Source organism: Rhipicephalus microplus, chromosome 6, assembly GCF_043290135.1.
Source record: "Rhipicephalus microplus isolate Deutch F79 chromosome 6, USDA_Rmic, whole genome shotgun sequence".
Classification (NCBI taxonomy): Eukaryota; Metazoa; Arthropoda; class Arachnida; order Ixodida; family Ixodidae; genus Rhipicephalus; species Rhipicephalus microplus.
The window spans coordinates 16,272,318-16,298,296 of NC_134705.1; positions in this window are offsets into that span (position 1 = coordinate 16,272,318).

A 25,979-nucleotide genomic window follows, 5' to 3' on the forward strand; every position below is an offset into this window, starting at 1 on the left:
CTTGAAACACCACAACTAGATACTCCACAACTACAAATTCCACAACTAGAAACTCCGCAACTAGAAACTCCGCAACTAGGAACTCCAAAACTAGAGATTCCACAACTAGAAACTCCAAAACTACAGACTCCACAACTTCAGACTCCACAACTAGAAAATCCACAACTAAAAACTCCACAACTAGAAACTACACAACCAGAAACTCCGCAACTAGAAGCTCCCCAGCTAGAAACTCCGCAACTAAAAACTCCACAACAAGAAACTCCACAACTTGAAACACCACAACTAGATACTCCACAACTACAAATTCCACAACTTGAAATTCCGCAACTAGAAACTCCGCAACTAGAAACTCCACAACTAGAGACTCCACAACTAGAAACTCCACAACTACAGACTCCACAACTACAGATTTCACAACTAGAAACTCCACAACTAGAAACTACACAACCAGAAACTCTGCCACTAGAAACTCCACAACTAGAAACTCCGCAACTACAGACTCTGCAACTAGAAAACTCCGCAACTAGAAACTCCACAACTAGAAACTCCACAACCAGAAACTCCGCAACTAGAAACTCCGCAAGTAGAAACTCCGCAACTAGGAACTCCACAACTAGAGATTCCACAACTAGAAACTCAATACTACAGACTCCACAACTTCAGACTCCACTAGAAGATCCACAACTAATAACTCCACAACTAGAAACTCCACAACTAGAAACTCTGCAACTATGAACTCCACAACTAGAAACTCCACAACTAGAAACTCTACAGCTAGAAAGTCCACAACTAGATACTCCACAACTACAAATTCCACAACTAGAAACTCCACAACTAGAAACTCCGCAACTAGAAACTCCGCAACTAGAAACTCCACAACTAGAGACTCCATAACTAGAAACTCCACAACTAAAAACTCCACAACTACAGACTCCACATAAACAGACTCCACAACTAGAAACTCCACAACAAGAAACTCCACAACCCGAAACTCCACAACTACAAACTCCGCAACTAAAAATTCTTAACAAGAAACTCCACAACTTGAAACACCACAACTAGAGACTCCACAACTACAAATTCCACAACTAGAAACTCCACAACTAGAAACTCTGCAACTAGAAACTTCGCAACTAGAAACTTCGCAACTAGAAACTAACAGCTAGAAACTCCACAACTTGAGACTTCGCAACTAGAAACTCGGCAACTAGAAACTCAAGAACTTGAAAGTCCAAAGCTAGAAACTCCGCAACTAGAAACTCCACAACTAGAGACTCCGCAACTAGAAACTCCACAACTTGAAACTCTGCAACTCGATACTCCGCAACTAGAAACTCAACAACTAGAAACTCCGCAACTAGAAACTCGACAACTATAAACTCCACAACTTGAAAAACCACAACTAGATACTCCACAACTACAAATTTCACAACTAGAAACTCCACAACTATAAACTCTGCAACTAGAAACTCCGCAACTAGAAACTTCGCAACTAGAAACTTCACAGCTAGAAACTCCACAACTTGAGACTTCGCAACTAGAAACTCGGCAACTAGAAGCTCAAGAATTGGAAACTCCACAGCTAGAAACTCCACAACTAGAAACTCCACAACTTGAGACTTCACAACTAGATATTCGGCAACTAGAAACTCAAGAACTGGAAACTCCATAGCTAGAAACTCCACAACTAGAAACTCCACAACTTGAAACACCACAACTAGATACTCAGCGCCTACAAATTCCACAACTAGAAACTCCAGAACTAGAAACTCCGCAACTACAGACTTCACAACTAGAAACTCCACAACTAAAAACTCCACAACCAGAAACTCTGCAACTAGAAACTCCGCTACTAGAAACTCCGCAACTAGAAACTCCGCAACTAGAAACTCCGTAACTAGAAATTCCACAGCTAGAGACTCCACAACTAGAGAGTCCACAACTAAAAACGCCACAACTAGAAACTCCGCAACTAGAAACCCGACAACTAGAAACTCCACAACTACAAACTCCAAACCTATAAATTCCACAACTTGAAACTTCACGACTGGAAGCTCCACAACTAGAAACTCCGCAACTAGAAACTCCACAGCTAGAAATTCCGCAACTAGAAACTCTGCAACTAGAAACTCTCAAACTAGAAACTCCACTGCTAGAAACTCCACAACTAGAAACTCCACAACTAGAAACTCCACAACTACAGACTCCGCAACTAGAAAACTCCGCAACGAGAAACTCCACAACTAGGAACTCCTCAACTAGACACTCCGCAACTAGGAACTCTACAACTTCAAAATCCACAACGAGAAATTCCACAACTTGAAACACCACAACTAGATACTCCACAAATACAAATTCCACAACTAGAAACTCCGCAAGTAGAAACTCCGCAACTAGGAACTCCTAAACTGGAGATTCCACAACTAGAAACTCCACAACTACAGACACCACAACTTCAGACTCCACAACTAGAAAATCCACAACTAAAACTCCACAACTAGAAACTACACAACCAGAAACTCCGCCTATAGAAACTCCACAACTAGAAACTCCGCAACTAAAAACTCCACAACAAGAAACTCCACAACCCTAAACACCACAACTAGATACTCCACAACTACAAATTCCACAACTAGAAATTTCGCAACTAGAAACTCCGCAACTAGAAACTCCACAACTAAAAACTCTACAACTAGAAACTCCACAACTTGAAACACCACAACTAGATACCCCACAACTACAAATTCAACAACTAGAAACTCCACAACTAGAAACTCTGCAACTAGAAACTCAAGAACTGAAAACTCCACAGCTAGAAACTCCACAACTAGAAACTCTAGAGCTAGAATGTCCGCAACTAGATACTCCACAACTACAAATTCCGCAACTTGAAACTCCACAACTAGAAACTCCGCAACTAGAAACTCCGCAACTAGAAACTCCACAACTAGAGACTCCATAACTAGAAACTTCACAACTAGAAACTCCACAACTACAGACTCCACAACTACAGACTCCACAACTAGAAACTCCACAACTAGAAACTCCACAACCAGAAACTCCGGAACTAGAAACTCCACAATTAGAAACTCCGCAACTAAAAACTCCACAACTAGAAACTCCGCAACTTGAAACACCACAATAAGATACCCCACAACTACAAATTCAACAACTAGAAACTCCACAACTAGGAACTCTGCAACTAGAAACTCCGCAACTAGAAACTTCGCAACTAGAAACTTCACAGCTAGAAACTCCACAACTTGAGACTTCGCAACTAGAAACTCGGCAACTAGAAACTCAAGAACTGGAATCTCCACAGCTGGAAACTCCACAACTAGAAACTCCACAACTAGAAACTCCACAACTAGAAACTCCACAACTAGAAACTCTACAGCTAGAAAGTCCGCAACTAGATACTCCACAACGACAAATTCCGCAACTAGAAACTCCACAACTAGAAACTCCGCAACTAGAAACTCCGCAAATAGAAACTCCACAACTAGAGACTCCATAACTAGAAACTCAACAACTAGAAACTCTACATATACAGACTCCACAACTACAGACTCCACAACTAGAAACTCCACAACTAGAAACTCCACAACCAGAAACTCCGCAACTAGAAACTCCGTAAGTAGAATTTCCGCAACTAAAAAATCCACAACTAGAAACACCACAACATGAAACACCACAACTAGATACCCCATAACTACAAATTCAACAACTAGAAACTCCACAACTATAAACTCTGCAACTAGAAACTCCACAATTAGAAACTCCGCAACTAAAACTTCACAACTAGAAACTCCACAACTTGAAACACCACAATGAGATACCCCACAACTACAAATTCAACAACTAGAAACTCCACAACTAGAAACTCTGCAACTAGAAACTCTGCAACGAGACACTTCGCAACTAGAAACTTCACAGCAAGAAACTCCACAACTTGAGACTTCGCAACTAGAAACTCTGCAACTAGAAACTCTGAAACTAGAAACTTCACTGCTAGAAACTCCACTACTAGAAACTCCACAATTAGAAACTCTACACTACAGACTCCGCAACTAGAAAACTCCGCAACTAGAAAACTCCGCAACTAGAAACTCCACAACTAGGAACTCCTCAACTAGACACTCCGCAACTAGGAACTCTACAACTTCAAAATCCACAACGAGAAATTCCACAACTTGAAACACCACAACTAGATACTCCACAAATACAAATTCCACAACTAGAAACTCCGCAAGTAGAAACTCCGCAACTAGGAACTCCTAAACTAGAGATTCCACAACTAGAAACTCCACAACTACAGACAGCACAACTTCAGACTCCACAACTAGAAAATCCACAACTAAAACTCCACAACTAGAAACTACACAACCAGAAACTCCGCATATAGAAACTCCACAACTAGAAACTCCGCAACTAAAAACTCCACAACAAGAAACTCCACAACTTGAAACACCACAACTAGATACTCCACAACTACAAATTCCACAACTTGAAATTCCGCAACTAGAAACTCCGCAACTAGAAACTCCACAACTAGAGACTCCACAACTAGAAACTCCACAACTACAGACTCCACAACTACAGATTTCACAACTAGAAACTCCACAACTAGAAACTACACAACCAGAAACTCTGCCACTAGAAACTCCACAACTAGAAACTCCGCAACTACAGACTCTGCAACTAGAAAACTCCGCAACTAGAAACTCCACAACTAGAAACTCCACAACCAGAAACTCCGCAACTAGAAACTCCGCAAGTAGAAACTCCGCAACTAGGAACTCCACAACTAGAGATTCCACAACTAGAAACTCAATACTACAGACTCCACAACTTCAGACTCCACTAGAAGATCCAGAACTAATAACTCCACAACTAGAAACTCCACAACTAGAAACTCTGCAACTATGAACTCCACAACTAGAAACTCCACAACTAGAGACTCCACAACTAGAAACTCTACAGCTAGAAAGTCCACAACTAGATACTCCACAACTACAAATTCCACAACTAGAAACTCCACAACTAGAAACTCCGCAACTAGAAACTCCGCAACTAGAAACTCCACAACTAGAGACTCCATAACTAGAAACTCCACAACTAAAAACTCCACAACTACAGACTCCACATAAACAGACTCCACAACTAGAAACTCCACAACAAGAAACTCCACAACCCGAAACTCCACAACTACAAACTCCGCAACTAAAAATTCTTAACAAGAAACTCCACAACTTGAAACACCACAACTAGAGACTCCACAACTACAAATTCCACAACTAGAAACTCCACAACTAGAAACTCTGCAACTAGAAACTTCGCAACTAGAAACTTCGCAACTAGAAACTAACAGCTAGAAACTCCACAACTTGAGACTTCGCAACTAGAAACTCGGCAACTAGAAACTCAAGAACTTGAAAGTCCAAAGCTAGAAACTCCGCAACTAGAAACTCCACAACTAGAGACTCCGCAACTAGAAACTCCACAACTTGAAACTCTGCAACTCGAAACTCCGCAACTAGAAACTCAACAACTAGAAACTCCGCAACTAGAAACTCGACAACTATAAACTCCACAACTTGAAAAACCACAACTAGATACTCCACAACTACAAATTTCACAACTAGAAACTCCACAACTATAAACTCTGCAACTAGAAACTCCGCAACTAGAAACTTCGCAACTAGAAACTTCACAGCTAGAAACTCCACAACTTGAGACTTCGCAACTAGAAACTCGGCAACTAGAAGCTCAAGAATTGGAAACTCCACAGCTAGAAACTCCACAACTAGAAACTCCACAACTTGAGACTTCACAACTAGATATTCGGCAACTAGAAACTCAAGAACTGGAAACTCCATAGCTAGAAACTCCACAACTAGAAACTCCACAACTTGAAACACCACAACTAGATACTCAGCGCCTACAAATTCCACAACTAGAAACTCCAGAACTAGAAACTCCGCAACTACAGACTTCACAACTAGAAACTCCACAACTAAAAACTCCACAACCAGAAACTCTGCAACTAGAAACTCCGCTACTAGAAACTCCGCAACTAGAAACTCCGCAACTAGAAACTCCGTAACTAGAAATTCCACAGCTAGAGACTCCACAACTAGAGAGTCCACAACTAAAAACGCCACAACTAGAAACTCCGCAACTAGAAACCCGACAACTAGAAACTCCACAACTACAAACTCCAAACCTATAAATTCCACAACTTGAAACTTCACGACTGGAAGCTCCACAACTAGAAACTCCGCAACTAGAAACTCCACAGCTAGAAATTCCGCAACTAGAAACTCTGCAACTAGAAACTCTGAAACTAGAAACTCCACTGCTAGAAACTCCACAACTAGAAACTCCACAACTAGAAACTCCACAACTACAGACTCCGCAACTAGAAAACTCCGCAACTAGAAACTCCACAACTAGGAACTCCTCAACTAGACACTCCGCAACTAGGAACTCTACAACTTCAAAATCCACAACGAGAAATTCCACAACTTGAAACACCACAACTAGATACTCCACAAATACAAATTCCACAACTAGAAACTCCGCAAGTAGAAACTCCGCAACTAGGAACTCCTAAACTGGAGATTCCACAACTAGAAACTCCACAACTACAGACACCACAACTTCAGACTCCACAACTAGAAAATCCACAACTAAAACTCCACAACTAGAAACTACACAACCAGAAACTCCGCCTATAGAAACTCCACAACTAGAAACTCCGCAACTAAAAACTCCACAACAAGAAACTCCACAACCCTAAACACCACAACTAGATACTCCACAACTACAAATTCCACAACTAGAAATTTCGCAACTAGAAACTCCGCAACTAGAAACTCCACAACTAAAAACTCTACAACTAGAAACTCCACAACTTGAAACACCACAACTAGATACCCCACAACTACAAATTCAACAACTAGAAACTCCACAACTAGAAACTCTGCAACTAGAAACTCAAGAACTGAAAACTCCACAGCTAGAAACTCCACAACTAGAAACTCTAGAGCTAGAATGTCCGCAACTAGATACTCCACAACTACAAATTCCGCAACTTGAAACTCCACAACTAGAAACTCCGCAACTAGAAACTCCGCAACTAGAAACTCCACAACTAGAGACTCCATAACTAGAAACTTCACAACTAGAAACTCCACAACTACAGACTCCACAACTACAGACTCCACAACTAGAAACTCCACAACTAGAAACTCCACAACCAGAAACTCCGGAACTAGAAACTCCACAATTAGAAACTCCGCAACTAAAAACTCCACAACTAGAAACTCCGCAACTTGAAACACCACAATAAGATACCCCACAACTACAAATTCAACAACTAGAAACTCCACAACTAGGAACTCTGCAACTAGAAACTCCGCAACTAGAAACTTCGCAACTAGAAACTTCACAGCTAGAAACTCCACAACTTGAGACTTCGCAACTAGAAACTCGGCAACTAGAAACTCAAGAACTGGAATCTCCACAGCTGGAAACTCCACAACTAGAAACTCCACAACTAGAAACTCCACAACTAGAAACTCCACAACTAGAAACTCTACAGCTAGAAAGTCCGCAACTAGATACTCCACAACGACAAATTCCGCAACTAGAAACTCCACAACTAGAAACTCCGCAACTAGAAACTCCGCAAATAGAAACTCCACAACTAGAGACTCCATAACTAGAAACTCAACAACTAGAAACTCTACATATACAGACTCCACAACTACAGACTCCACAACTAGAAACTCCACAACTAGAAACTCCACAACCAGAAACTCCGCAACTAGAAACTCCGTAAGTAGAATTTCCGCAACTAAAAAATCCACAACTAGAAACACCACAACATGAAACACCACAACTAGATACCCCATAACTACAAATTCAACAACTAGAAACTCCACAACTATAAACTCTGCAACTAGAAACTCCACAATTAGAAACTCCGCAACTAAAACTTCACAACTAGAAACTCCACAACTTGAAACACCACAATGAGATACCCCACAACTACAAATTCAACAACTAGAAACTCCACAACTAGAAACTCTGCAACTAGAAACTCTGCAACGAGACACTTCGCAACTAGAAACTTCACAGCAAGAAACTCCACAACTTGAGACTTCGCAACTAGAAACTCTGCAACTAGAAACTCTGAAACTAGAAACTTCACTGCTAGAAACTCCACTACTAGAAACTCCACAATTAGAAACTCTACAACTACAGACTCCGCAACTAGAAAACTCCGCAACTAGAAAACTCCGCAACTAGAAACTCCACAACTAGGAACTCCTCAACTAGACACTCCGCAACTAGGAACTCTACAACTTCAAAATCCACAACGAGAAATTCCACAACTTGAAACACCACAACTAGATACTCCACAAATACAAATTCCACAACTAGAAACTCCGCAAGTAGAAACTCCGCAACTAGGAACTCCTAAACTAGAGATTCCACAACTAGAAACTCCACAACTACAGACAGCACAACTTCAGACTCCACAACTAGAAAATCCACAACTAAAACTCCACAACTAGAAACTACACAACCAGAAACTCCGCATATAGAAACTCCACAACTAGAAACTCCGCAACTAAAAACTCCACAACAAGAAACTCCACAACTTGAAACACCACAACTAGATACTCCACAACTACAAATTCCACAACTAGAAATTCCGCAACTAGAAACTCCGCAACTAGAAACTCCACAACTAAAAACTCCACGACTAGAAACTCCACAACTTGAAACACCACAACTAGATACCCCACAACTACAAATTCAACAACTAGAAACTCCACAACTAGAAACCCTGCAACTAGAAACTCAAGAACTGAAAACTCCACAGCTAGAAACTCTAGAGCTAGAAAGTCCGCAACTAGATACTCCACAACTACAAATTCCGCAACTAGAAACTCCACAACTAGAAACTCCGCCACTAGAAACTCCGCAACTAGAAACTCCACAACTAGAGACTCCATAACTAGAAACTCCACAACTAGAAACTCCACAACTACAGACTCCACAACTACAGACTCCACAAATAGAAACTCCGCAACTAGAAACTCCACAACCAGAAACTCCGCAACTAGAAACTCCACAATTAGAAACTCCGCAACTAAAAACTCCACAACAAGAAACTCCACAACTTGAAACACCACAATAAGATACCCCACAACTACAAATTCAACAACTAGAAACTCCACAACTAGAAACTCTGCAACTAGAAACTCTGCAGCCAGACACTTCACAACTAGAATCTTCACAGCAAGAAACTCCACAACTTGAGACTTCGCAACTAGAAACTCGGCAACTAGAAACTCAAGAACTGGAAACTCCACAGCTAGAAACTCGACAACTAGAAACTCCACAACTTGAAACACCACAACTAGATCCTCCACAACTACAAATTCCACAACTAGAAACTCCGCAAGTAGAAACTCCGCAACTAGGAACTCCTAAACTGGAGATTCCACAACTAGAAACTCCACAACTACAGACACCACAACTTCAGACTCCACAACTAGAAAATCCACAACTAAAACTCCACAACTAGAAACTACACAACCAGAAACTCCGCCTATAGAAACTCCACAACTAGAAACTCCGCAACTAAAAACTCCACAACAAGAAACTCCACAACCCTAAACACCACAACTAGATACTCCACAACTACAAATTCCACAACTAGAAATTCCGCAACTAGAAACTCCGCAACTAGAAACTCCACAACTAAAAACTCTACAACAAGAAACTCCACAACTTGAAACACCACAACTAGATACCCCACAACTACAAATTCAACAACTAGAAACTCCACAACTAGAAACTCTGCAACTAGAAACTCAAGAACTGAAAACTCCACAGCTAGAAACTCCACAACTAGAAACTCTAGAGCTAGAATGTCCGCAACTAGATACTCCACAACTACAAATTCCGCAACTTGAAACTCCACAACTAGAAACTCCGCAACTAGAAACTCCGCAACTAGAAACTCCACAACTAGAGACTCCATAACTAGAAACTTCACAATTAGAAACTCCACAACTACAGACTCCACAACTACAGACTCCACAACTAGAAACTCCACAACTAGAAACTCCGCAACTAAAAACTCCACAACTAGAAACTCCGCAACTTGAAACACCACAATAAGATACCCCACAACTACAAATTCAACAACTAGAAACTCCACAACTAGGAACTCTGCAACTAGAAACTCCGCAACTAGAAACTTCGCAACTAGAAACTTCACAGCTAGAAACTCCACAACTTGAGACTTCGCAACTAGAAACTCGGCAACTAGAAACTCAAGAACTAGAAACTCCACAACTTGAAACACCACAATAAGATACCCCACAACTACAAATTCAACAACTAGAAACTCCACAACTAGAAACTCCACAACTAGAAACTCCACAACTTGAAACACCACAATAAGATACCCCACAACTACAAATTCAACAACTAGAAACTTCACAACTAGAAACTCTGCAACTAGAAACTCCGCAACTAGAAACTTCGCAACTAGAAACTTCACAGCTAGAAACTCCACAACTTGAGACTTCGCAACTAGAAACTCGGCAACTAGAAACTCAAGAACTGGAACCTCCACAGCTGGAAACTCCACAACTAGAAACTCCACAACTAGAAACTCCACAACTAGAAACTCCACAACTAGAAACTCTACAGCTAGAAAGTCCGCAACTAGATACTCCACAACGACAAATTCCGCAACTAGAAACTCCACAACTAGAAACTCCGCAACTAGAAACTCCGCAAATAGAAACTCCACAACTAGAGACTCCATAGCTAGAAACTCCACAACTAGAAATTCCACAACTACAGACTCCACAACTACAGACTCCACAACTAGAAACTCCTTAACTAGAAACTCCACAACCAGAAACTCCGCAACTAGAAACTCCGTAAGTAGAATTTCCGCAACTAAAAACTCCACAACTAGAAACACCACAACATGAAACACCACAACTAGATACCCCATAACTACAAATTCAACAACTAGAAACTCCACAACTAGAAACTCTGCAACTAGAAACTCCGCAACCAAAAACTTCGCAAGTAGAAACTTCGCAGCTAGAAACTCCACAACTTGAGACTTCGCAACTAGAAACTCGGCAACTAGAAACTAAAGAACTGGAAACTCCACAGCTAGAAACTCGACAACTGGAAACTCCACAACTTGAAACACCACAACTAGATACTCCACAACTACAAATTCCACAACTAGAAACTCCGCAACTAGAAACTCCGTAAGTAGAAACTCCGCAACTAGGAACTCCACAACTAGAGATTCCACAACTAGAAACTCCACAACTACAGACTCCACAACTTCAGACTCCACTAGAAAATCCACAACTAAGAACTCCACAACTAGAAACTCCACAACTAGAAACTCCGCAACTATAAACTCCACAACTAGAAACTCCACAACTAGAAACTCTGCAACTAGAAACTCCACAACTAGAAACTCTACAGCTAGAAAGTCCACAACTAGATACTCCACAACTACAAATTCCACAACTAGAAACTCCACAACTAGAAACTCTGCAACTAGAAACTTCGCAACTAGAAACTCCACAACTAGAAACTTCGCAACTAGAAACTCCACAACTAGAAACTCCACAACTAGAAACTCCGCAACTAGAAACTCTACAGCTAGAAAGTCCGCATTTAGAAACTCTGCAACTATAAACTCCGCAAATAGAAACTCCACAGCTAGAAACTCCTCAACTAGAAACTCCACAACCAGAAACTGCACAACTAGAGACTCCGCAACTACAAACTCCACAGCTAGAAACTCCGCAACTTGAGACTTCGCAAATAGACACTCGGCAAGTAGAATCTCAAGAACTGGAAACTCCACAGCTAGAAACTCCACAACTACAAACTCCACAACATGAAACTCCGCAACTAGAAACTCCACAACTAGAGACTCCACAACTAGAACCTCGCCACTACAGACTTCACAACTACAGACTTCACAACTAGAAACTCCACAACTAGAAACTCCACAACCAGAAACTCTACAAGTAGAAACTCCACAACTAGACACTCCGCTACTAGGAACTCTACAACTTCAAAATCCACAACGAGAAACTTCACAATAAGAAATTCCACAACTAGAAAACTTCGCAACTTGAAACTCCACGACTACACACTTCACAACTAAAACTCCACAACTAGAAACTCCTTGACTAGAAACTCCACAAATAGAAGCTCCACAACTAGAAACTCCACAACTAGAAACTCCGCAACTAAAAACTCCACGACAAGAAACTCCACAACTATAAACACCACAACTAGATACTCCACAACTAGAAACTCCACAACTAGAAACTACACAACCAGAAACTCCGCCTATAGAAACTCCACAACTAGAAACTCCGCAACTAAAAACTCCACGACAAGAAACTCCACAACTATAAACACCACAACTAGATACTCCACAACTACAAATTCCACAACTAGAAATTCCGCAACTAGAAACTCCGCAACTAGAAACTCCACAACTAAAAACTCTACAACTAGAAACTCCACAACTTGAAACACCACAACTAGATACCCCACAACTACAAATTCAACAACTAGAAACTCCACAACTAGAAACTCCACAACCAGAAACTCCGCAACTAGAAACTCCACAATTAGAAAATCCGCAACTAAAAACTCCACAACTAGAAACTCCACAACTTGAAACACCACAATAAGATACCCCACAACTACAAATTCAACAACTAGAAACTCCACAACTAGAAACTCTGCAACTAGAAACTCCGCAACTAGAAACTTCGCAACTAGAAACTTCACAGCTAGAAACTCCACAACTTGAGACTTCGCAACTAGAAACTCGGCAACTAGAAACTCAAGAACTGGAATCTCCACAGCTGGAAACTCCACAACTAGAAACTCCACAACTAGAAACTCCACAACTAGAAACTCCACAACTAGAAACTCTACAGCTAGAAAGTCCGCAACTAGATACTCCACAACGACAAATTCCGCAACTAGAAACTCCACAACTAGAAACTCCGCAACTAGAAACTCCGCAAATAGAAACTCCACAACTAGAGACTCCATAACTAGAAACTCTACAACTAGAAATTCCACAACTACAGACTCCACAACTACAGACTCCACAACTAGAAACTCCACAACTAGAAACTCCACAACCAGAAACTCCGCAACTAGAAACTCCGTAAGTAGAATTTCCGCAACTAAAAACTCCACAACTAGAAACACCACAACATGAAACACCACAAATAGATACCCCATAACTACAAATTCAACAACTAGAAACTCCACAACCAGAAACTCCGCAACTAGAAACTCCGTAAGTAGAATTTCCGCAACTAAAAAATCCACAACTAGAAACACCACAACATGAAACACCACAACTAGATACCCCATAACTACAAATTCAACAACTAGAAACTCCACAACTAGAAACTCTGCAACTAGAAACTCCGCAACCAAAAACTTCGCAACTAGAAACTTCGCAGCTAGAAACTCCACAACTTGAGACTTCGCAACTAGAAACTCGGCAACTAGAAACTAAAGAACTGGAAACTCCACAGCTAGAAACTCGACAACTGGAAACTCCACAACTTGAAACACCACAACTAGATACTCCACAACTACAAATTCCACAACTAGAAACTCCGCAACTAGAAACTCCGCAAGTAGAAATTCCGCAACTAGGAACTCCACAACTAGAGATTCCACAACTAGAAACTCCACAACTACAAACTCCACAACTTCAGACTCCACTAGAAAATCCACAACTAAGAACTCCACAACTAGAAACTCCACAACTAGAAACTCCGCAACTATAAACTCCACAACTAGAAACTCCACAACTAGAAACTCTGCAACTAGAAACTCCACAACTAGAAACTCTACAGCTAGAAAGTCCACAACTAGATACTCCACAACTACAAATTCCACAACTAGAAACTCCACAACTAGAAACTCCGCAACTAGAAACTCCGCAACTAGAAACTCCACAACTAGAGACTCCATAACTAGAAACTCCACAACTAAAAACTCCACAACTACAGACTCCACAACTACAGACTCCACAACTAGAAACTCCACAACAAGAAACTCCAAAACCAGAAACTCCGCAACTAGAAACTCCACAACTAGAAACTCCGCAACTAAAAATTCTTAACAAGAAACTCCACAACTTGAAACACCACAACTAGAGACTCCACAACTACAAATTCCACAACTAGAAACTCCACAACTAGAAACTCTGCAACTAGAAACTTCGCAACTAAAAACTTCGCAACTAGAAACTAACAGCTAGAAACTCCACAACTTGAGACTTCGCAACTAGAAACTCGGCAACTAGAAACTCAAGAACTTGAAAGTCCACAGCTAGAAACTCCGCAACTAGAAACTCTACAACTAGAGACTCCGCAACTAGAAACTCCACAACTTGAAACTCTGCAACTCGAAACTCTGCAACTAGAAACTCCGCAACTGGAAAATCCACAACTAGAAACTTCACAACTAGAGACTCCGCAACTATAAACTCCACAATAAGAAATTCCACAACTAGAATTTCCACTACTAGAAACTCTACAACTAGAGAGCGCACAAGTGGAGACTTCGCATTTACAAACTCCTCAGATAAAAACTACGCAACTAGAAACTCCATGACTAGAGAGTCCATAAGTAGAAACTCCACAGCTAGAATTTCCACAACTAGAAACCCCAAAACTAGAAACTCCGCAACTAGGAACTCCGCAACAAGAAAATCTACAACTAGAAACTCGAAAACTAAAAACTCCAACTAGAAACTCTATAACTAGAAACTCCACAATAAGAAACTCCACAACTAGAAACTCCACAACTAGAGACTGCACAACTGGAGACTTCACATTAAGAAACTCCTCAGATAGAAACTACACAACTAGAAACTCAACGACTAGAGAGTCCATAAGTAGAAACTCCACAGCTAGAATTTCAACAACTAGAAACCGCACAACTAGAAACTCCGCAACTAGGAACTCCGCAAATAGAAACTCCACAACTAGAAACTCCACAACTTGAAACACCACAATAAGATACCCCACAACTACAAATTCAACAACTAGAAACTCCACAACTAGAAACTCCACAACCAGAAACTCCGCAACTAGAAACTCCACAATTAGAAACTCCGCAACTAAAAACTCCACAACTAGAAACTCCACAACTTGAAACACCACAATAAGATACCCCACAACTACAAATTCAACAACTAGAAACTCCACAACTAGAAACTCTGCAACTAGAAACTCCGCAACTAGAAACTTCGCAACTAGAAACTTCACAGCTAGAAACTCCACAACTTGAGACTTCGCAACTAGAAACTCGGCAACTAGAAACTCAAGAACTGGAACCTCCACAGCTGGAAACTCCACAACTAGAAACTCCACAACTAGAAACTCCACAACTAGAAACTCCACAACTAGAAACTCTACAGCTAGAAAGTCCGCAACTAGATACTCCACAACGACAAATTCCGCAACTAGAAACTCCACAACTAGAAACTCCGCAACTAGAAACTCCGCAAATAGAAACTCCACAACTAGAGACTCCATAACTAGAAACTCCACAACTAGAAATTCCACAACTACAGACTCCACAACTACAGACTCCACAAGTAGAAACTCCACAACTAGAAACTCCACAACCAGAAACTCCGCAACTAGAAACTCCGTAAGTAGAATTTCCGCAACTAAAAACTCCACAACTAGAAACACCACAACATGAAACACCACAACTAGATACCCCATAACTACAAATTCAACAACTAGAAACTCCACAACTAGAAACTCTGCAACTAGAAACTCCGCAACCAAAAACTTCGCAAGTAGAAACTTCGCAGCTAGAAACTCCACAACTTGAGACTTCGCAACTAGAAACTCGGCAACTAGAAACTAAAGAACTGGAAACTCCACAGCTAGAAACTCGACAACTGGAAACTCCACAACTTGAAACACCACAACTAGATACTCCACAACTACAAATTCCACAACTAGAAACTCCGCAACTAGAAACTCCGCAAGTAGAAACTCCGCAACTAGGAACTCCACAACTTGAGATTCCACAACTAGAAACTCCACAACTACAGACTCCACAACTTCAGACTCCACTAGAAAATCCACAACTAAGAACTCCACAACTAGAAACTCCACAACTAGAAACTCCGCAACTATAAACTCCACAACTAGAAACTCCACAACTAGAAACTCTGCAACTAGAAACTCCACAACTAGAAACTCTACAGCTAGAAAGTCCACAACTAGATACTCCACAACTACAAATTCCACAACTAGAAACTCCACAACTAGAAACTCTGCAACTAGAAACTTCGCAACTAGAAACTCCACAACTAGAAACTTCGCAACTAGAAACTCCACAACTAGAAACTCCACAACTAGAAACTCCGCAACTAGAAACTCTACAGCTAGAAAATCCGCATTTAGAAGCTCTGCAACTATAAACTCCGCAAATAGAAACTCCACAGCTAGAAACTCCTCAACTAGAAACTCCACAACCAGAAACTGCACAACTAGAGACTCCGCAACTACAAACTCCACAGCTAGAAACTCCGCAACTTGAGACTTCGCAAATAGACACTCGGCAAGTAGAATCTCAAGAACTGGAAACTCCACAGCTAGAAACTCCACAACTACAAACTCCACAACATGAAACTCCGCAACTAGAAACTCCACAACTAGAGACTCCACAACTAGAACCTCGCCACTACAGACTTCACAACTACAGACTTCACAACTAGAAACTCCACAACTAGAAACTCCACAACCAGAAACTCTACAAGTAGAAACTCCACAACTAGACACTCCGCTACTAGGAACTCTACAACTTCAAAATCCACAACGAGAAACTTCACAATAAGAAATTCCACAACTAGAAAACTTCGCAACTTGAAACTCCACGACTACACACTTCACAACTAAAACTCCACAACTAGAAACTCCTTGACTAGAAACTCCACAAATAGAAGCTCCACAACTAGAAACTCCACAACTAGAAACTCCGCAACTAAAAACTCCACGACAAGAAACTCCACAACTATAAACACCACAACTAGATACTCCACAACTAGAAACTCCACAACTAGAAACTACACAACCAGAAACTCCGCCTATAGAAACTCCACAACTAGAAACTCTGCAACTAGAAACTTCGCAACTAAAAACTTCGCAACTAGAAACTAACAGCTAGAAACTCCACAACTTGAGACTTCGCAACTAGAAACTCGGCAACTAGAAACTCAAGAACTTGAAAGTCCACAGCTAGAAACTCCGCAACTAGAAACTCTACAACTAGAGACTCCGCAACTAGAAACTCCACAACTTGAAACTCTGCAACTCGAAACTCTGCAACTAGAAACTCCGCAACTGGAAAATCCACAACTAGAAACTTCACAACTAGAGACTCCGCAACTATAAACTCCACAATAAGAAATTCCACAACTAGAATTTCCACTACTAGAAACTCTACAACTAGAGAGCGCACAAGTGGAGACTTCGCATTTACAAACTCCTCAGATAAAAACTACGCAACTAGAAACTCCATGACTAGAGAGTCCATAAGTAGAAACTCCACAGCTAGAATTTCCACAACTAGAAACCCCAAAACTAGAAACTCCGCAACTAGGAACTCCGCAACAAGAAAATCTACAACTAGAAACTCGAAAACTAAAAACTCCAACTAGAAACTCTATAACTAGAAACTCCACAATAAGAAACTCCACAACTAGAAACTCCACAACTAGAGACTGCACAACTGGAGACTTCACATTAAGAAACTCCTCAGATAGAAACTACACAACTAGAAACTCAACGACTAGAGAGTCCATAAGTAGAAACTCCACAGCTAGAATTTCAACAACTAGAAACCGCACAACTAGAAACTCCGCAACTAGGAACTCCGCAAATAGAAACTCCACAACTAGAAACTCCACAACTTGAAACACCACAATAAGATACCCCACAACTACAAATTCAACAACTAGAAACTCCACAACTAGAAACTCCACAACCAGAAACTCCGCAACTAGAAACTCCACAATTAGAAACTCCGCAACTAAAAACTCCACAACTAGAAACTCCACAACTTGAAACACCACAATAAGATACCCCACAACTACAAATTCAACAACTAGAAACTCCACAACTAGAAACTCTGCAACTAGAAACTCCGCAACTAGAAACTTCGCAACTAGAAACTTCACAGCTAGAAACTCCACAACTTGAGACTTCGCAACTAGAAACTCGGCAACTAGAAACTCAAGAACTGGAACCTCCACAGCTGGAAACTCCACAACTAGAAACTCCACAACTAGAAACTCCACAACTAGAAACTCCACAACTAGAAACTCTACAGCTAGAAAGTCCGCAACTAGATACTCCACAACGACAAATTCCGCAACTAGAAACTCCACAACTAGAAACTCCGCAACTAGAAACTCCGCAAATAGAAACTCCACAACTAGAGACTCCATAACTAGAAACTCCACAACTAGAAATTCCACAACTACAGACTCCACAACTACAGACTCCACAAGTAGAAACTCCACAACTAGAAACTCCACAACCAGAAACTCCGCAACTAGAAACTCCGTAAGTAGAATTTCCGCAACTAAAAACTCCACAACTAGAAACACCACAACATGAAACACCACAACTAGATACCCCATAACTACAAATTCAACAACTAGAAACTCCACAACTAGAAACTCTGCAACTAGAAACTCCGCAACCAAAAACTTCGCAAGTAGAAACTTCGCAGCTAGAAACTCCACAACTTGAGACTTCGCAACTAGAAACTCGGCAACTAGAAACTAAAGAACTGGAAACTCCACAGCTAGAAACTCGACAACTGGAAACTCCACAACTTGAAACACCACAACTAGATACTCCACAACTACAAATTCCACAACTAGAAACTCCGCAACTAGAAACTCCGCAAGTAGAAACTCCGCAACTAGGAACTCCACAACTTGAGATTCCACAACTAGAAACTCCACAACTACAGACTCCACAACTTCAGACTCCACTAGAAAATCCACAACTAAGAACTCCACAACTAGAAACTCCACAACTAGAAACTCCGCAACTATAAACTCCACAACTAGAAACTCCACAACTAGAAACTCTGCAACTAGAAACTCCACAACTAGAAACTCTACAGCTAGAAAGTCCACAACTAGATACTCCACAACTACAAATTCCACAACTAGAAACTCCACAACTAGAAACTCTGCAACTAGAAACTTCGCAACTAGAAACTCCACAACTAGAAACTTCGCAACTAGAAACTCCACAACTAGAAACTCCACAACTAGAAACTCCGCAACTAGAAACTCTACAGCTAGAAAATCCGCATTTAGAAGCTCTGCAACTATAAACTCCGCAAATAGAAACTCCACAGCTAGAAACTCCTCAACTAGAAACTCCACAACCAGAAACTGCACAACTAGAGACTCCGCAACTACAAACTCCACAGCTAGAAACTCCGCAACTTGAGACTTCGCAAATAGACACTCGGCAAGTAGAATCTCAAGAACTGGAAACTCCACAGCTAGAAACTCCACAACTACAAACTCCACAACATGAAACTCCGCAACTAGAAACTCCACAACTAGAGACTCCACAACTAGAACCTCGCCACTACAGACTTCACAACTACAGACTTCACAACTAGAAACTCCACAACTAGAAACTCCACAACCAGAAACTCTACAAGTAGAAACTCCACAACTAGACACTCCGCTACTAGGAACTCTACAACTCCAAAATCCACAACGAGAAACTTCACAATAAGAAATTCCACAACTAGAAAACTTCGCAACTTGAAACTCCACGACTACACACTTCACAACTAAAACTCCACAACTAGAAACTCCTTGACTAGAAACTCCACAAATAGAAGCTCCACAACTAGAAACTCCACAACTAGAAACTCCGCAACTAAAAACTCCACGACAAGAAACTCCACAACTATAAACACCACAACTAGATACTCCACAACTAGAAACTCCACAACTAGAAACTACACAACCAGAAACTCCGCCTATAGAAACTCCACAACTAGAAACTCCGCAACTAAAAACTCCACGACAAGAAACTCCACAACTATAAACACCACAACTAGATACTCCACAACTACAAATTCCACAACTAGAAATTCCGCAACTAGAAACTCCGCAACTAGAAACTCCACAACTAAAAACTCTACAACTAGAAACTCCACAACTTGAAACACCACAACTAGATACCCCACAACTACAAATTCAACAACTAGAAACTCCACAACTAGAAACTCCACAACCAGAAACTCCGCAACTAGAAACTCCACAATTAGAAAATCCGCAACTAAAAACTCCACAACTAGAAACTCCACAACTTGAAACACCACAATAAGATACCCCACAACTACAAATTCAACAACTAGAAACTCCACAACTAGAAACTCTGCAACTAGAAACTCCGCAACTAGAAACTTCGCAACTAGAAACTTCACAGCTAGAAACTCCACAACTTGAGACTTCGCAACTAGAAACTCGGCAACTAGAAACTCAAGAACTGGAATCTCCACAGCTGGAAACTCCACAACTAGAAACTCCACAACTAGAAACTCCACAACTAGAAACTCCACAACTAGAAACTCTACAGCTAGAAAGTCCGCAACTAGATACTCCACAACGACAAATTCCGCAACTAGAAACTCCACAACTAGAAACTCCGCAACTAGAAACTCCGCAAATAGAAACTCCACAACTAGAGACTCCATAACTAGAAACTCTACAACTAGAAATTCCACAACTACAGACTCCACAACTACAGACTCCACAACTAGAAACTCCACAACTAGAAACTCCACAACCAGAAACTCCGCAACTAGAAACTCCGTAAGTAGAATTTCCGCAACTAAAAACTCCACAACTAGAAACACCACAACATGAAACACCACAAATAGATACCCCATAACTACAAATTCAACAACTAGAAACTCCACAACCAGAAACTCCGCAACTAGAAACTCCGTAAGTAGAATTTCCGCAACTAAAAAATCCACAACTAGAAACACCACAACATGAAACACCACAACTAGATACCCCATAACTACAAATTCAACAACTAGAAACTCCACAACTAGAAACTCTGCAACTAGAAACTCCGCAACCAAAAACTTCGCAACTAGAAACTTCGCAGCTAGAAACTCCACAACTTGAGACTTCGCAACTAGAAACTCGGCAACTAGAAACTAAAGAACTGGAAACTCCACAGCTAGAAACTCGACAACTGGAAACTCCACAACTTGAAACACCACAACTAGATACTCCACAACTACAAATTCCACAACTAGAAACTCCGCAACTAGAAACTCCGCAAGTAGAAATTCCGCAACTAGGAACTCCACAACTAGAGATTCCACAACTAGAAACTCCACAACTACAAACTCCACAACTTCAGACTCCACTAGAAAATCCACAACTAAGAACTCCACAACTAGAAACTCCACAACTAGAAACTCCGCAACTATAAACTCCACAACTAGAAACTCCACAACTAGAAACTCTGCAACTAGAAACTCCACAACTAGAAACTCTACAGCTAGAAAGTCCACAACTAGATACTCCACAACTACAAATTCCACAACTAGAAACTCCACAACTAGAAACTCCGCAACTAGAAACTCCGCAACTAGAAACTCCACAACTAGAGACTCCATAACTAGAAACTCCACAACTAAAAACTCCACAACTACAGACTCCACAACTACAGACTCCACAACTAGAAACTCCACAACAAGAAACTCCAAAACCAGAAACTCCGCAACTAGAAACTCCACAACTAGAAACTCCGCAACTAAAAATTCTTAACAAGAAACTCCACAACTTGAAACACCACAACTAGAGACTCCACAACTACAAATTCCACAACTAGAAACTCCACAACTAGAAACTCTGCAACTAGAAACTTCGCAACTAAAAACTTCGCAACTAGAAACTAACAGCTAGAAACTCCACAACTTGAGACTTCGCAACTAGAAACTCGGCAACTAGAAACTCAAGAACTTGAAAGTCCACAGCTAGAAACTCCGCAACTAGAAACTCTACAACTAGAGACTCCGCAACTAGAAACTCCACAACTTGAAACTCTGCAACTCGAAACTCTGCAACTAGAAACTCCGCAACTGGAAAATCCACAACTAGAAACTTCACAACTAGAGACTCCGCAACTATAAACTCCACAATAAGAAATTCCACAACTAGAATTTCCACTACTAGAAACTCTACAACTAGAGAGCGCACAAGTGGAGACTTCGCATTTACAAACTCCTCAGATAAAAACTACGCAACTAGAAACTCCATGACTAGAGAGTCCATAAGTAGAAACTCCACAGCTAGAATTTCCACAACTAGAAACCCCAAAACTAGAAACTCCGCAACTAGGAACTCCGCAACAAGAAAATCTACAACTAGAAACTCGAAAACTAAAAACTCCAACTAGAAACTCTATAACTAGAAACTCCACAATAAGAAACTCCACAACTAGAAACTCCACAACTAGAGACTGCACAACTGGAGACTTCACATTAAGAAACTCCTCAGATAGAAACTACACAACTAGAAACTCAACGACTAGAGAGTCCATAAGTAGAAACTCCACAGCTAGAATTTCAACAACTAGAAACCGCACAACTAGAAACTCCGCAACTAGGAACTCCGCAAATAGAAACTCCACAACTAGAAACTCCACAACTTGAAACACCACAATAAGATACCCCACAACTACAAATTCAACAACTAGAAACTCCACAACTAGAAACTCCACAACCAGAAACTCCGCAACTAGAAACTCCACAATTAGAAACTCCGCAACTAAAAACTCCACAACTAGAAACTCCACAACTTGAAACACCACAATAAGATACCCCACAACTACAAATTCAACAACTAGAAACTCCACAACTAGAAACTCTGCAACTAGAAACTCCGCAACTAGAAACTTCGCAACTAGAAACTTCACAGCTAGAAACTCCACAACTTGAGACTTCGCAACTAGAAACTCGGCAACTAGAAACTCAAGAACTGGAACATCCACAGCTGGAAACTCCACAACTAGAAACTCCACATCTAGAAACTCCACAACTAGAAACTCCACAACTAGAAACTCTACAGCTAGAAAGTCCGCAACTAGATACTCCACAACGACAAATTCCGCAACTAGAAACTCCACAACTAGAAACTCCGCAACTAGAAACTCCGCAAATAGAAACTCCACAACTAGAGACTCCATAACTAGAAACTCCACAACTAGAAATTCCACAACTACAGACTCCACAACTACAGACTCCACAAGTAGAAACTCCACAACTAGAAACTCCACAACCAGAAACTCCGCAACTAGAAACTCCGTAAGTAGAATTTCCGCAACTAAAAACTCCACAACTAGAAACACCACAACATGAAACACCACAACTAGATACCCCATAACTACAAATTCAACAACTAGAAACTCCACAACTAGAAACTCTGCAACTAGAAACTCCGCAACCAAAAACTTCGCAAGTAGAAACTTCGCAGCTAGAAACTCCACAACTTGAGACTTCGCAACTAGAAACTCGGCAACTAGAAACTAAAGAACTGGAAACTCCACAGCTAGAAACTCGACAACTGGAAACTCCACAACTTGAAACACCACAACTAGATACTCCACAACTACAAATTCCACAACTAGAAACTCCGCAACTAGAAACTCCGCAAGTAGAAACTCCGCAACTAGGAACTCCACAACTTGAGATTCCACAACTAGAAACTCCACAACTACAGACTCCACAACTTCAGACTCCACTAGAAAATCCACAACTAAGAACTCCACAACTAGAAACTTGGGGATTTGCGGCCGTGTACTCGATGTTAACGGTGGCTGTTTACCTTGTGTAGGTAAGTGTGTAGCACCTTTTTTCACCTCGATTATTACCATTGTCACTGGCTGCAAATCCCAACTTTCTATTATTTCTTGTTTGCTATGGGTGTTGATGTGTGTACGTATCGCGCGCGCATAGGACGCTTCCTTGCGCGCCACATACAACTCAAACAGCAATTCGCTGTCTGGCTCCGTTCAACGGCGTTTTTTGGTTACTGGAGACCAGGATGCCGTCTACTTGTAGTTTTGTTCAGTGTTGCACACATACTGCTTTGCGCTGGTGACATCGAAACAAATCCAGGGCCTGACAAAGTAGAGCAGCTATTAGTTTTGGTGAAAGATATAGGACAGACAATTGACAAATTCCAGAAAGAAACTTCAAGCAAGTTGAAGGACCTTCAAACGACTATTACAGATACAAAACGGCGACTTTCGAAAATAGAAGAGCGACTTGACGTTATAGACGTCTTACGTAAAGACGTTACAAGCGTGAACGAGGTCCTACAAGAATCACACGCCCAGCTGAAAAGCCTTGAAACGAAACAGACAGAGCAAGCAGATTTACTGGTCGACGATCTGAATAACAGAATGCGAAGGAATAACCTAGTCTTCAAAGGTATTCCGGAGCAGACAGCAGAAAAATGGAAGGACACAGAAAAAATAGTATCTGAATTTGTCACACAGCATCTTGGAATTCAATCGGGTGAAATAGAACGTGCCCACAGAGTAGGGCGAGTCACAGATGATCGAGTTCGGCCGATTGTAGTGAAATTTTTGAACTTCAAAGATAAGAGTAGCATTCTAAGAAACGCCTACAAGCTACAGAAATCTTCCCCTCGAGTCTGGGTAGAGGAGGATTTCTCGCCAAGGATACAGATGATAAGAAAGAAACTTCGCGATTTCGTAAAAGTAGAACGAAAGCCTGGCGAAAAGTATAAGCTGCTCTTTGATAAGGTTCTCCTGGGAAATAGATTGTACGGATTAGGGAATACTAATGACAGCACAATTGTTCAAATACCAAGGCACGAACCACGTGTAAACACGGCTTGACGCAGGAATCGTTGTGCGCATACCTTATCTCTCGTTGTATGTAATTTTCGCAGCATCTTGAACAAACAAGATCAACTTGCCACAATCGTTGAGTGCTGCACTGCGGATCTAGTTCTCGGTACGGAGACGTGGTTAAATGCTGATGTATCGAACGGCGAACTCGCTCTGTCTGCTGATTTCAATATTTTCAGAAAGGACAGGTCATACCAGCGGGGTGGCGGCGTAATGATTGCCGTAAAAAGTCATTTTAAGGCGCAACTATTAGACACAGACGCACACTTAGAAATTTTGTGGATTGTACTGCAACTGTCAGCAGGTGAAACTTGTATTGTCGGGGTATGCTATCGTCCGCCAGACGCTTCTATCGAGTTTGTCGATAATTTGAATGACTCACTTAGTTTTGTTCAATGCAAACATCCAACATCACCAATAATATTAGCCGGTGATTTTAATTATCCGGGAATAGACTGGCGGACATGCACACCTACGGGTGGTACAAGAAGAAATGAATGTATTGATTTCCTTGATACACTTTCATTATTTAACATGACTCAAATGGTCTCTGTCCCTACACGCGGAAGTTCTGTTCTTGATTTAGTGCTCACTACTGAACCTGAGAATATGCGCGTCCACGTACTAGATTGTATTAGTGACCACAATGTTCTACACTGCGAGGCCATGATAAAAGTGGTAAAACCAGAAAAACAGATGAAAGTATTGTACGACTACAAACGAGCTGACGTACTGAACATTCTGTCCGACCTGTCGTCTTTCTCTGATCACTTTCTCACCAGCCTCCATTCTCGTGACACGAATGAAAACTGGCGAATCGTTCACGAGAAACTCATGCAACTAAAAAACCAATACATTCCTACAATTACAATCACATCTTCGACT